We start from the raw sequence: 13,930 nt of genomic DNA on the forward strand, positions 1-13,930 counted from the left end.
TGGTACCTTATTTCACAGTCATAGTCGTTCAGAGTTTCCATCCAACGTCGCTGCCTCATATTCAGATCTTTCTGATTGAACAGATGCTGAAGGCTTTTGTGATCAGAATAGATCACAAATTTAATGCCATAAAGGTAATGCCTCCAAAGTTTTAGTGCAAATACAACGGCACCCAACTCCAGGTTGTGGGTGGTGTAGTTCTTTTCATGCACTTTCAATTGTTGCGAAGCATAGGCAATCACTTTGCCCCTCTGCATAAGCACACAACCCATACCGGTGTGCGATGCATCGCAATATACGACGAATTCTTCCATTCCGTCTGGCAATGTCAACACTGGAGCATTGCTCAGCTTTTGTTTGAGGATATCAAAAGCTTCTTGCTGCTTAGGGCCCCAACCGAACTTTATTTTCTTTCTGGTTAAAGAAGTTAGGGGTGCAGCAATTCTTGAGAAGTTTTCGATGAAGCGTCTGTAGTATCCTGCTAGACCTAGGAAACTGCGAATCTCCGTAGGTGTCTTCGACTCCTGCCAGTTCATGACGGCTTCAACTTTAGCGGGATCCACCTGGATACCACGCTCGCTGACTACATGTCCAAGGAACTGGACTTCTCGTAGCCAAAAGTCACATTTAGAGAACTTGGCATAAAGCTTTTCTTGATGAAGCAGTTTAAGAATACATCGAAGATGCTTTTCGTGGTCAGCTTGACTCTTCGAGTAGATAAGGATGTCATCGATGAAGACAATGACAAATTTATCTAAATAAGGCTTGCAAACGCGATTCATGAGATCCATGAATGCGGCAGGTGCATTGGTGAGCCCAAAAGGCATCACTAGGAACTCGAAATGACCATATCGAGTCCTAAACGCAGTTTTGTGCACATCTTCGTCCTTGACCTTTAATTGATGGTACCCTGACCGTAGGTCAATCTTGGAGAAATAGCTCGCTCCTTGCAATTGATCGAACAGATCGTCGATCCTGGGCAAAGGATACCTATTCTTGATCGTCACTTTGTTCAGCTCACGGTAATCGATGCATAAACGCATCGAACCATCTTTCTTCTTGACGAACAGGATTGGCGCTCCCCAAGGAGATGAACTTGGTCTAACAAAACCCTTGGCCAGTAGATCATCTAGCTGCGTCCTCAATTCTCTCATTTCCGTGGGTGCCAATCTATAAGGCGCTCTCGCGATAGGTGCGGCTCCTGGAATGATGTCGATGCTGAATTCCACTTGTCTGTCTGGTGGCAAACCAGGCAGTTCTTCCGGGAAAACTTCAGGATAGTCGGAGATGACTGGAATGTCTTCAATTCTGGGTTTCTCCTCACCGATGGTTACTTGTGCCATATAAATGACACATCCTTTCTTCAAGCATCTGGATGCCTTTAGCATAGATACATGTGCAGGCAATCCATGTCGAGTATCTCCTTGGATGGTAAGTGGTTCTCCAGACGGAGTCTTGATTATCACTTGTTTCTGGTTGCACACGATTTGGGCTTGGTTTTGCGATAACCAATCCATACCCAATACTACGTCGAAACCAGCGAGTTTAAAGGGTAACAGGGATAAAGGAAATGAGTGATTCCTAATGGATATAACACATCCATCTAAAACAGTTGAAACTGTCCTCATAGTCCCTTTAGCTAGTTCTACTTCATATTTCACATTCAAGGTTTTAAGAGGCAATTTTAATAACTCGCATAACTTATTATCCACAAAGGATTTATCTGCTCCAGAATCAAATAAGACTCTTGCGAAAACATCATTGATAAGGAACGTACCGGTTATGACATTGTCGTTCTGGATAGCCTCTTTAACATCCATCTGAAAGACCCTCGCATTGGTCTTTTTACCTTCTTCATCCTTCTTTCTTATCTTCGGGCAGTTAGTCTTGATGTGCCCTTTCTCGTTGCAACTATAGCAAGTTGCATCCTTGAGTTTCTTGCACTCAAGAGTCCTATGCTCAGAGGACTTGCATATCCCACACGCCTTCGGTGGGGATTTCTTCTCAAATCTGCACCTTCCCTGCACAAGGGCTTATCGCCCGACTGTCGATCATTCTTCTTGTTCTCTGACCCCTTCTTGTGGTCACGATTGCCCCGATGCTTCTTGTTGGATCTACGTGAATCATCATCTTCACGTTTCCTCTTTTCGCTATCAGCAATTCTCAACGACCTCTGCCTCACTGCATCCAGCGTGAGAGACAAAGATATATCTGCCACGGATCTGAAGGTAGCAGGCCTAGAAGCCTTCACGCTAGCTTTTATTTCTGGGGCCAAACCCCCAATGAAGCGCGCGATCCGTTTGGGTTCCGGTGTAACAAGGTACAGAACCAATCTCGACAGGGTGTTGAAAGTCGTGAGATATGCCTGGCAGTCCAGGTTCTTCATGACCAGCGATAAGAAATCAGACTCGATATTTTCAACCTCGTGCTGAGGGCAGTAATTTTCCTTGATGAGAGCAATAAATTCCTCCCATGACATGCTATACAAAATAGCCTTCCCAGAGGCTTGAACCAGAGATCTCCACCACGCTAGGGCTTCACCCTTGAATGACTGGGAAACAAACTTCACCACGTCTCTCTCAGCACAACCACTGATGTCCACAACTGTGTCCATTTCGTCTAACCAGGTCATACAATCCACCGCACCCTTTTCCCAAGTAAAATCTCTGGGTTTGCAAGAAACGAAATACTTATACGTGCAACCCCTGGTGCGAGGTGCATCATCGACCACTTTCTTCTTAAGGTGGACGCTATTCTCATTGGATGAGTGCCTATCGTCGTCCTTCTTAGGCTTAGACGGAGTCGAGGGTGGTTTGCTGTGAGATTTAGAGTGGGTTTTTGGCTTTGAGTGTGGTGTAGATAGGGTTCTGCTTCGAGACTCGGTGTACTCTTCGTACTGTCGATCCAAGGCTGCCTTAACAGCGCCGTCTACTAGAGCTTTCAATTCAGCGCCCGTCAAATGAATCTGGGCGTTATCGTTGTCATCCTCCTTTGATTGACTATTAACTCCACTTGGATCAGCCGTTGCAACTTGAATCTGCTACAGAAGATAATGACAACGTTTTATTTAGGAGTTTATTATGGAATTGTCTTTTATGGTAATTCATTAACCATGGTAAACATAGACCATATTTGGTTAATTTGTTACTTACTTTTATTTAGGATTTGAATATAACCTATCCTATTTACAAATAATATAGTTAGTGGCACAAAGCCTAGTCACAAGGACGTTTTTATAATATAAGCCGGGATCACAGAGAATCAAGGCATCAAGGTTTGAACCGTAGTCCTTTTACCTTTTCTGACAGGGAGTCATAGACTACAACTGTCTTTTGTCTTATATGACAATAAGTATGGCTCGTGGGCACTACATCACCAATGGATGTTTGATAAATGATCATCTTTATTGACGATTTAATCCATGATTTACTAACCATTAACTTGGGTTTTGGAATCCCTTGATGGATTCGTATATATAAGAATGACGCGTGTGATTTTAACGAATCACATCTGCCAAGGATGTTAACATGTTTACAGAGGTTAACTGGAATCTGAATCTTTTAATTACGTCTTACCATCTTGGCCGGGTCTTATAATGACACCAGGCTAGGTTTCACTATTAAGATTCTTTATTTAGGCAGATTAATTTAAAAGGAATGATTTTTGATTTATTTCATATAATAATGTATATAATAACAAAAATGAAATTTATAAGCTTAACATTCCATTAGTCATAATAATGCTTACACACTGCCCTAAACGGGACTTTTTAATAGACAAATACCTACGCAGAGGTTTACAGAATAACAAGTCCACGCAGGGACTAATACAAGGATAGATGTCCGCACAGGGACTAAAAGATAAGTCCATGCAGGGACTGAAAAGCAATTGTCCACGCAGGGACTAAATACGATAGATGTCCTCGTAGGGACTAAAATACTCAAAACAAATGTCCTCGCAGGGACTTGATTGTAATAGTAAATACTATAGTACATAAAGAGACTAATGATCTCGTTTCTTCCTCCCTTTTAGTAGGTTTGCTAGGCCTTTAAGGAATCCACGATTACTTTTACGTTCTTGCTCAAAGTCTCGTTCCACTCGGTTTAGACGGTGGAGGATTTCTTCCTGCTCCGGTGGAGAAAAACGTGGCTGTTGCGACGGTTGTTGAACCGGAGGTCTAGGAGGTGCTGGATACCCATGAGCTGAGTAATCTACTCCCCAAAGGTTTCCATGAGGTCTGTCGGGATGTAGGGCATTGTAATTAGCCGCTACCACGTATGGGTCGGCATCATAATTATAGTTGTAATGCGTGTGAGTCGGCTGCTCAAATGGGTTGTACGCGGTGGAACCGCCGTACGCTGGTATCAGATTGTCATATCCGAATGGTGGCGGAGGTGGTGCAACTGGTGCAGAATTCACCTCTGCAGGAAGACCAGAAGGTTCCCCTAACTGTGGTTCTTCAGGCACTGGCGGAAAGTGACTTGCACTCGAGTGGCGAGGGGTGCTAAAGTGGAATTCCCCTCCTCGGGTAGACATCCGTGCGCCTGATCTCCTACGCCTTGGCGGATCAGGAGGTGCTTGTTGAACTGGTGGCGGAGGAGGCGGTGGCGTAACTGCCACGAAACTCGGATCCTCGGAAGGATCCTGTTGCTTTTGTTGTTCCTGAGGCGAGAAGTGATGAGATGGTGTGAAGTACCAATCACACTGGTTAAACCTTGCCTGGTATTTGTCGGGACCTTGATAGGGTGTTCCATGAAAGGATGACCCATCAGAGATCTCGATAGGGTGGTTGGGAGTACCTCGTGCGGGTTCTATGGGATCTGTGTCTTCATCCATATCTACCGCATTATCTTCGGAGAAATGGTCTTCAGGTCCTAAAGGGTTATATCCTATTGGTTCTTGGACATAATCAGCCAGGTTAAAACTGCCTTGAAAGAAAGGAGTAGGATCGCCAAAGGAACGGTGCGAAGCAGATCGCTGGAGAGGTATAAACGAAGGTTGAGGGTTACCGGGATTGTTCTCCGAATCTGGTCCAAAAGAGTGACGGTATGAAGGTGTCGAACTATGTGAGGTAGACCGTCTTGCTGGCTCAAAGAGGTTTCTTCTACGTCTCTGAGGTTCTTCACTCCTCGTGCTGGAAGGAGCTCGCATGTTCGAAGGTCCGGCCTCGTGATCATTATGGGTAGTGATCGGCCCTTTGCCTCTTCCTCCTCTTTTAATTGCTGGTGGCATAATTCCTACTTTCAAAACTTTTAAATCAACAATATACAATAAAAGGCAAATTGGAATAACAATTCGAATTTGTCCTATGTTCTTGTCTAGACTCAAGTATGTGCAATTGTGTCATTGAGATTAAACACATAAGGATAGTGTTTAATTCACTCAACGTTGGCTCTGATACCAACCTGTCACACCCCGATTTCCACGTGTATCGCCGGTGGGCCCGGTGGGGGATTTTCGTGACGTAGTTGGTAACAATATAGTCAAACCACACAATATATATAAATGCACAGCGGAAGCATAAAGATAAATATATTTCAACCATTGAATGTAATATCAAAGTATCACAATCTTCGAAATTAGGGGTGTGCATGGGTCGGTTTGGGTCGGTTTTTACTATTAACCATAACCATAACCGCTAGTTCGATTATGGAGTTTTCGTAACCATAACCAAACTTCGGTTATGGTTAATCGGTTATGAAGTCGGTTATGGTTCGGTTTTGGTTAATTTCGGTTACGTAACCAAGCAAGGTTTGAAATAAATAGGGTTGTGCACGATTTGAACTTAGCTTGAGCCTATTTTATAAGATAACGAAGACTAAACTTTTTGGTTAAACTGCCGATTTAGAGTTCTTTTTAATAAGGTAATTCTCAAACAAAAACAGTTATGGCCATAACACCTTAGTTATTTATCAAAATAAATGACATCTACATCAAGATCATTTTGTTACTAACATACTTTTATATTAGTAAAACCCTCTATATGGTTTTGTAAAACACAAATCTGTTATGTAAAGTTAACATCACAACTTCGGTTCGGTTTCGGTTATATTCGGTTAACCAAAGCTTCATAACCATAACCATAACCGATTGAGCGGTTATACAAAGTTTCATAACCATAACCATTGGTTATATTGGTTATCGGTTATTAGTGGTTCGGTTATGTCGGTTATAGTTCGGTTATCGGTTATGGTGGTTAATTTGCTCACCCCTAGTCGAAATATAATCCACAGAGGATCAAAATAAAATATAAGTATTGTTCAACAGACGTAGGCATCTTAAGCTTGCGAGACTCTTAATTGATGCTAAGGAGAAATATCCAGCCAATTACGCTTAGAACCTGCATTTAATCTTTTTGGGGAAAATACGTCAGTTTACACTGGTAAATACATTCAACCGACACTTTTGTAAAATGTTTAATAAAATTGATTTGAATGCACAAGGCACAAACTCTTTATAACTTGGGATAATTTATAATTAAATCTTGTAAAAGAATTACATGTTTGCTATGCGTTCGGTCGCCCGGGTCGTGCCGGGTTAAAGGTTAATAAACACGCCACAAAGCATAAAGCCGTGGTGGGAAAACCAACGGTTATACCTTTAATAATATAGACACATTACGGGTGTACGCATACACCCGTGTGTCGGGGTCGTGGCCAGTTCGTAAAATGATGCCAAGGATATCCGGGACATGTTCATTAAGCTCCCAAAGGCGTAAAGCCAACAAAACCAATTTTTAAACGGGTCACATTGATAACACCCAACTACTAATGAGTTGGGGTCAATTGCCCGACCAAGTGGTATTTTAAATACCGTAACCCAAGCCCGTATAACGGAAAATAAGTTAAAAGTATTTACCTGAGCAAGTATTATCCTTAATAAACAAATGCAAGTTTCTTTTACTGGTCTCCTACTCTGGAACGAAGGTTTAAACAACCTATTAGAATCCTAACGGGTCTTTAATTTAGCCTTAGCTTAGACCGGTCAGTTTCAAGGGATAATTACGGTTTAATCGCAGAAAGGCGAAAACCGGGAATGGAATGTGATTCGGACCCAACAAGTTTGAAGACTTGTTTTATATGGGTAATATAACCACACTCTGGATTTTGAGGTCAAAACAATAAGGTTTGACCCGTTTCGGCTAGTTTATGTAAACTAGTTACATAAGCCGAACCGTGCGCGCAAAAGGCGTAACGGGTAACCGTAAGAGTCCTACACAAGTTTCCTAAGTCAAAATGCTTTAAATAGGTTGTGGTATCAGTAGGATACCTTCCATAATGCCCGTAATGAGTTTTAATCCAATGTGTGCCCCGTAGGGGTATTTCGGTCATTTTAAAGGTTATAAAAGAGGTTTCTGAGTTCTACAGGAAATCTGAGTTTTCCGAACAGTTTATAAAGTCCAAAATACTCTATTTATTATTTAAAATCAGTAGAAACTAGAATCGGGTCAAAAGACCTTGTAGAACTCAAGTTATGCTCGAAAAGGGTATATTCGGTATTTACCGAACCGATGCCATAACCGTAGGTGATGAGCAGGCTAAAAATGTTTAAAAATCTTTAAAAATCTCAAAATATTATTTTACATCAGTGTGTAAAAGGTTTGGTGCCGAAATTTGGGTTTAGATAGGCTTTATGCTAAATGCGCCGTTTAATTACTAAAGTTTCCGTAATTGCGCTATTTAGCATAACTCCTATTCTGGACCTCGGACTGACGTGAAATTTTAGGGACATGCTTGGAAATTAGTAACTAAGGTTATTGTCCTTTCACATGTCCAAAATTCTCGTTTTAAAGTAAAAAGGGCGTTACGGTCAACTTTTAAGCATTTTAACGGAAATGTGCTAAAGACTCGGACAACAACGAACCGATCACAGAGGGTTATACCATCATGTAACCTGGTCCTAAGAGAGTCCTAAGGCATATCTAGATCATACCATAACGGGTCAGAACTAAAGTCAAAGCAAAAGTCAAAGTTTTGCGACTTTCGGTTCCGAACCGGGTCAAAATAGTAAATGGTCGGATCAAACAAGCTTAGACTAGTTAATATACTTATTATCATGTTATATGAGTGTTAAAACAGGTTACACGCTATCTACATTACCGATTATGCATAAAATCGCAAAATAGCATTCTGTTGACTTTTTCTAAGCAAGTTTGACTCGACATTCGGACTAGTTAGAGTGGGAATCAGAGGGTGCCCTTTTAGGGGTTTAAAGCCCACATAATTACCAACAAATAACTACCTTTGATTCGGCTAATCACTGGACCATTTGTGATTAACCGTTAAGTAAACCGTTAATTACGACGGTTTGACTTTTAAGCTATAACTAACCAAAAACTCAACTAAGAAAGGTTAAGGAAGCTTACCAAAGTCCTATGCACGACTAGGGATGGCTTGGTTCTGCTTTGGAGCTCCAGAAATGATCAGAAGTGCAAGAGAAAGGTGTGAAGAACTTGTTGTACATGAAGGCCTTTATATAGTGTTCATAAGGCTCTAGATTGTTGACAAACAAGTCTACCCATGCTCATTGATCATCAACAAGTGTCTCTAAGGGCCCTAAAGCAGGTAGGGGGCGCCCATGCCGCTACATTAATGGAACTAAGTCGGTTTGGAGTGAAAAGGCAAGCATGGAGCAAAAAGAAACGACCAGAGAGCCCTTCGCGTGACGCGAAGGACCCCCCCCCCCCCCCCCTTGGGCCTCGCGTCGCGTGACCCCCCTCTGCAGCAGATCTTCAATTTTTGATTTTTTGCGATTTAATCCTTGGCTCTTCAAACTCTGATTGGCAAACGTTTTCTTGCATAATGAGCCCTCAAAATTGACGTTTAGGGGCTTCAAGACTTATACCCATTTCGTTAAGTCCCCGGTTAACTTATTGTTACGCGAAAAGTCCTTAACTTTCAACGTTGACGTTTTAGTCCCTCGCATACGAATTTGATCACAACTTGCTCATACGATAACGAAACTTTATGAAATTTTTGTCGAGTATTATAGTGAGCATAATTAACCGTTACAAAGCTTCGGGTTTGTCAAAAGGTCACTCAGAGGTATAACTTAAACATGTTGACACATTTGACCCCTGTAGTTTGTAATTCCTCACTTTCTTCCACATTTTGTTCCGTACGATCCATGATTCATTCGTTTGAAGGTACGCGCATCATTTAGGGTTAATGTACGACATACTTATCCCTTGTTGACATTTTTAACCCTCGAATTTGCATACTTTCAATGTTTGTCAACTTTAGTCCTTTATTTAGTATTTAACACCACGTGTAAACCTAAGACACATGTCAATACATTATTGGACGCAAAATTTCGAGGTGTTACATCCTCACCCCCTTAAAAGAAATCTCGACCTCGAGATTTATTGGAATAGATGAGGGTACTTCTCCTTCATCGTGGACTCTACCTCCCACGTGTACTCGGGACCTCTACGGGCATCCCATTTCACTTTCACAATCGGTATGTACTTCCTGCGAAGTTTCTTAACCTGTCGATCCTCGATCGACACAGGTTTCTCAACGAATTTTAAGCTCTCGTCGATGTGTACATCTGTATGCGGTATGACCAGTGATTCGTTAGCGAAACACTTCTTTAGATTACAGATGTGGAACACATTGTGGATACCACTGAGCTCTTCCGGTAAGTTTAATTTGTAGGCAACCGATCCGACACGTTCGATTACCTCTACAGGTCCAATATATCTCGGGCTTAGTTTGCCTTTCTTACCGAATTGCATCACCCCTTTCCAGGGTGATACCTTAAGAAAAACCTTGTCGCCTACTTCGAAATTGAAAGGCTTACGCTTCAAATCTGCGTAGCTTTTCTGCCTATCTCGGGCAGCTTTCAATCGATTGCGAATTTGGACAATCTTATCCGTTGTTTCAATGATAATATCAGGTCCTGTCATTTGGACATCTCCAAATTCTGCCCAACAAACGGGCGTTCTACATTTTCTACCATATAAAGCTTCAAAAGGTGCAGCCTTAATGCTTGTATGGTAGCTATTGTTATAGGAGAATTCGACCAATGGTAGGTGGTTATCCCAACTACCACCTAAGTCGATTGCACATGCACGAAGCATGTCTTCTAACGTTTGGATTGTACGCTCACTCTGTCCATCTGTCTGAGGGTGGTAAGTCGTACTGAAATTCAAACGTGAACCCAAAGATTGTTGGAAGCTTCTCCAAAAGTGTGATGTGTATCTGGTATCTCTATCAGAGATGATAGACACAGGCACTCCATGAAGGGCTACAATCTTGTCTACAAACAACTGGGCTAATATATCGGAGCTATGAGTCTCCTTTATGGGTAGGAATGTGCTGACTTGGTTAGTCTATCAACTATTACCCATATTGTATCGTTTCCCTTCTTTGTCTTTGGTAACTTGGTGATGAAATCCATCGTCACCATCTCCCATTTCCATTCGGGAAGTTCAGGCTGTTGTAGCAAGCCTGACGGCTTTTGATGTTCTGCCTTTACTTGTGCACAAGTCAAGCACTTTGCTACATAGCTGGCTATAGACTTCTTCAAGCCTATCCACCAGAAATTTGCCTTTAAGTCCTGGTACATTTTATCAGCACCAGGATGAATGGAATATCGGGAACTATGGGCTTCCTGAAGGATAACGTCACGAAGACCTCCATAGACAGGAACCCATATCCTTCCATTCAATCTCAGAATCCCGTCTTTGCCAGAAGATAACTGTTCTTCAGTTACCCCTAGCTTTTCGTTTGGATAGTTAGCTTCCAACACAACTTCTTTCTGTGCAGCTAACAATCGTTCATTTAGACTGTTCTTTATTTCAATGCTCTTGGTATTGATCCTTATTGGCTTCACTCTTTCTTTCCTGCTCAAGGCATCTGCGACTACATTGGCCTTGCATGGATGGTACCTTATTTCACATTCATAGTCGTTCAGAGTTTCCATCCAACGTCGCTGCCTCATATTCAGATCTTTCTGATTGAACAGATGCTGAAGGCTTTTGTGATCAGAATAGATCACAAATTTAATGCCATAAAGGTAATGCCTCCAAAGTTTTAGTGCAAATACAACGACACCCAACTCCAGGTCGTGGGTGGTGTAGTTCTTTTCATGCACTTTCAATTGTCGCGAAGCATAGGCAATCACTTTGCCCCTCTGCATAAGCACACAACCCATACCGGTGTGCGACGCATCGCAATGTACGACGAATTCTTCCATTCCGTCTGGAAATGTCAACACTGGAGCATTGCTCTGCTTTTGTTTGAGGATATCAAAAGCTTCTTGCTGCTTAGGGCCCCAATCGAACTTTATTTTCTTTCTGGTTAAAGAAGTTAGGGGTGCAGCAATTCTTGAGAAGTTTTCGATGAAGCGTCTGTAGTATCCTGCTAGACCTAGGAAACTGCGAATCTCCGTAGGTGTCTTCGGCTCCTGCCAGTTCATGACGGCTTCAACTTTAGCGGGATCCACCTGGATACCACGCTCGCTGACTACATGTCCAAGGAACTGGACTTCTCGTAGCCAAAAGTCACATTTAGAGAACTTGGCATAAAGCTTTTCTTGATGAAGCAGTTTAAGAATACATCGAAGATGCTTTTCGTGGTCAGCTTGACTCTTCGAGTAGATAAGGATGTCATCGATGAAGACAATGACAAATTTATCTAAATAAGGCTTGCAAACGCGATTCATGAGATCCATGAATGCGGCAGGTGCATTGGTGAGCCCAAAAGGCATCCCTAGGAACTCGAAATGACCATATCGAGTCCTAAACGCAGTTTTGTGCACATCTTCGTCCTTGACCTTTAATTGATGGTACCCTGACCGTAGGTCAATCTTGGAGAAATAGCTCGCTCCTTGCAATTGATCGAACAGATCGTCGATCCTGGGCAAAGGATACCTATTCTTGATCGTCACTTTGTTCAGCTCACGGTAATCGATGCATAGACGAATCGAACCATCTTTCTTCTTGACGAACAGGATTGGCGCTCCCCAAGGAGATGAACTTGGTCTAACAAAACCCTTGGCCAGCAGATCATCTAGCTGCGTCCTCAATTCTCTCATTTCCGTGGGTGCCAATCTATAAGGCGCTCTCGCGATAGGTGCGCCTCCTGAAATGATGTCGATGCTGAATTCCACTTGTTTGTCTGGTGGCAAACCAGGCAGTTCTTCCGGGAAAACTTCAGGATAGTCGGAGATGACTGGAATGTCTTCAATTCTGGGTTTCTCCTCACCGATGGTTACCTGTGCCATATAAATGACACATCCTTTCTTCAAGCATCTGGATGCCTTTAGCATAGATACATGTGCAGACAATCCATGTCGAGTATCTCCTTGGATGGTAAGTGGTTCTCCAGACGGAGTCTTGATTATCACTTGTTTCTGGTTGCACACGATTTGGGCTTGGTTTTGCGATAACCAATCCATACCCAATACTACGTCGAGACCAGCGAGTTTAAAGGGTAACAGGGATAAAGGAAATGAGTGATTCCTAATGGATATAACACATCCATCTAAAACAGTTGAAACTGTCCCCATAGTCCCATCAGCTAGTTCTACTTCATATTTCACATTCAAGGTTTTAACAGGCAATTTTAATAACTCGCAGAACTTATTATCCACAAAGGATTTATCTGCTCCAGAATCAAATAAGACTCTTGCGAAAACATCATTGATAAGGAACGTACCGGTTATGACATTGTCGTTCTGGATAGCCTCTTTAACATCCATCTGAAAGACCCTCGCATTGGTCTTTTTACCTTCTTCAGCCTTCTTTGTTATCTTCGGGCAGTTAGTCTTGATGTGCCCTTTCTCGTTGTAACTATAGCAAGTTTTGAGTTTCGTGCACTCAAGAGTCCTATGCTCAGAGGACTTGCATATCCCACACGCCTTCGGTGGGGATTTCTTCTCAAATCTGCACCTTCCGAAGTGGTGCTTCTGACAAACCCTGCACAAGGGCTTATCGCCCGACTGTCGATCCTTCTTCTTGTTCTCTGACCCCTTCTTGTGGTCACGATTGCCCCGATGCTTCTTGTTGGATCTACGTGAATCATCATCTTCACGTTTCCTCTTTTCGCTATCAGCAATTCTCAACGACCTCTGCCTCACTACATCCAGCGTGAGAGACAAAGATATATCTGCCACGGATCTGAAGGTAGCAGGCCTAGAAGCCTTCACGCTAGCTTTTATTTCTGGGGCCAAACCCCCAATGAAGCGCGCGATCCGTTTGGGTTCCGGTGTAACAAAGTATGGAACCAATCTCGACAGAGTGTTGAAAGTCGTGAGATATGCCTGGCAGTCCAGGTTCTTCATGACCAGCGATAAGAAATCAGACTCGATATTTTCAACCTCGTGCTGAGGGCAGTAATTTTGCTTGATGAGAGTAATAAATTCCTCCCATGACATGCTATACAAAATAGCCTTCCCAGAGGCTTGAACCAGAGATCTCCACCACGCTAGAGCTTCACCCTTGAATGACTGGGAAACAAACTTCACCACGTGTCTCTCAGCACAACCACTGATGTCCACAACTGTGTCCATTTCGTCTAACCAGGTCATACAATCCACCGCGCCCTTTTCCCCAGTAAAATCTCGGGGTTTGCAAGAAACGAAATACTTATACGTGCAACCCCTGGCGCGAGGTGCATCATCGACCACTTTCTTCTTAAGGTGGACGCTATTCTCATTGGATGAGTGCCTATCGTCGTCCTTCTTAGGCTTAGACGGAGTCGAGGGTGGTTTGCTATGAGATTTAGAGTGGATTTTTGGCTTTGAGTGTGGTGTAGATAGGGTTCTGCTTCGAGACTCGGTGTACTCTTCGTACTGTCGATCCAAGGCTGCCTTAACAGCGCCGTCTACTAGAGCTTTCAATTCAGCACCCGTCAAATGAATCTGGGTGTTATCGTTGTCATCCTCCTTTGATTGACTATTAACTCCACTTGGATCAGCCATTGCA

This window comes from Helianthus annuus, chromosome 5 (assembly GCF_002127325.2).
Source record: "Helianthus annuus cultivar XRQ/B chromosome 5, HanXRQr2.0-SUNRISE, whole genome shotgun sequence".
In the NCBI taxonomy this organism is placed as follows: Eukaryota; Viridiplantae; Streptophyta; class Magnoliopsida; order Asterales; family Asteraceae; genus Helianthus; species Helianthus annuus.